This window comes from Mandrillus leucophaeus, unplaced genomic scaffold, assembly GCF_000951045.1.
Source record: "Mandrillus leucophaeus isolate KB7577 unplaced genomic scaffold, Mleu.le_1.0 Scaffold322, whole genome shotgun sequence".
In the NCBI taxonomy this organism is placed as follows: Eukaryota; Metazoa; Chordata; class Mammalia; order Primates; family Cercopithecidae; genus Mandrillus; species Mandrillus leucophaeus.
Genome location: NW_012103388.1, coordinates 117,787 through 119,490, shown reverse-complemented (window position 1 = coordinate 119,490; position 1,704 = coordinate 117,787). Strand labels below are relative to the sequence as shown.

General features: G+C 46.6%; 1 pseudogene across 1 annotated transcript; it reads right to left on the bottom strand.

Moving 5' to 3' along the window:
* Positions 1-432: 432 nt before the first annotated feature.
* Positions 433-1,495, bottom strand: LOC105545218 (annotated as a pseudogene). The gene has a single exon (XR_001006887.1). The product of XR_001006887.1 is annotated as a ubiquitin fusion degradation protein 1 homolog pseudogene (transcript).
* Positions 1,496-1,704: the final 209 nt, after the last annotated feature.

The window sequence follows — 1,704 nt, the reverse complement described above, 5'->3', positions numbered from 1 at the left end:
GCAGCCACAGTAGTGGGACAGCCGCTACTTAGAGAATGCATGTCTAGTTAAACCCTTTTCTTGGGCCAAAGACTGACACCTATGCAATTGACCTAGGAAAAGAAAGGATAAATGAAGAAAGAGAAAGAACACTTCATGTTAGACAATTCAGTCACCTCCATCAGTTCTGACAGAATTAGGGACTCGGAATTGCTCCTGCTGAGGCAGTGGGAGCCCCTCTCAAGCTGAAAGCATGAGGTGAGGAGGCAGTTGCCTCCAGGCCCTCAGGGACAGCTCTTTGTCTTTCTCCAAATCAAGCATACAACTACGAAGTCCTGCTGCTCCACTTCCAAGTCAAACTTGGTAATTCTTAACTCAAACAAATCTTGAGGAACAGAGTATTCGCTAATGAGGCTCGTCCCTTCGGTACCAGTAACTAAAAGCCAAGATGTTGTAATTAATTCTTTTATTATTTTCCAACCATCCAACAGTCCTCATTTAGGGCTTTCTTCCCTTTTTATGCAACAACTGTCCTCCAGAGAAAGTGATGAATCTGCCTCCAGCTTCATCCTCTTCAACCTTTTTGACAAGGAGACGTGCATTTCTGATGAAAGTTATCTTACCAAGTTTAAATTCATAATTGGGAATTCCTCTTTTAATATCTCCAGGCTTGACTGGGGAAGGACTGGGCTCCACCCCTTTCTTCTTTCCATCCAGTCTATTGGCAGAGCCGGAGAAGGCGCGGAAGCCCAGCTCTCCAGCATAGCTACTGTGATCGGCTTCACCTTCTGTCGACTTCTCATGCTGGACTTGTCTTTCGGGTTCTTTGTAGCCCAGGGGAGCATCAAAGTCCATGTTCATGTCACGCTCAGTGATGGACACTGCCTTGTCAGGTTTGGTTTCCATCACACACAGTTCGAGTTTGTAGATCTTTTCATTATAGTTGATGGCAATCACATCCCCAGTGGTCAGACGGGAAAAGTTCCTAACTGTGTTTTCTAATATGGCTTTGGGGTTGGTGATGTCCGGGACGTCATGGCTCTGAGGCTGGAATTTGCAGTAGGTGGCCACTTGAAGGTTGACACTCTCCACCTGGACCAGGCTGCCTTCTTCCAAGAGCAAGTTCTGCATCATCCAGTGTGAGAGGTAGCAGATCATCAGTCACAAACTCCAGCATGCCACAGTGTGTCATGCGGTCCGAATTCTTACTGGTCAGTTTGAACAGCATGGGATAGGTAATGTTAAGTTGGCTGAGTTGGTCCAGGGCTGAGGGCATCATAATTATCTTCCCTCCCTTCTCCACATCTGACCTGTCATTAGGCCCTGCTAGCATGGACACAGGGAAGCAGCGGTACTGTGTGGAGAAGCGGTTTTGGAAGACCCTGTGAATTGGGTGATTGAACATGTTGAAAGAGAACATGATGGACACCACCTTGAGATGCCTTTTCTCTCAGACAATGCAACGAAGGCACCCCGCTGACCTCTCTCCTCACGGCCACCGCCACCACCAGCGCCCCAGTGTGTTGTTTTTAACCTTGACTTCTAAAAGATCAGAATGCAGATCTCCTTAAGCATAAAATTCATCAAAAAATGTCATATATATATATATGTGTGTGTGTATATATATATAGAGAGAGAGAGAGAGAGAGAGAGCAGAGTCTTGCTATGCCACCCAGGTTGGAATGCAGTGGTGGGAATATGTCTTACTGCAGCCTCGAACTCCTG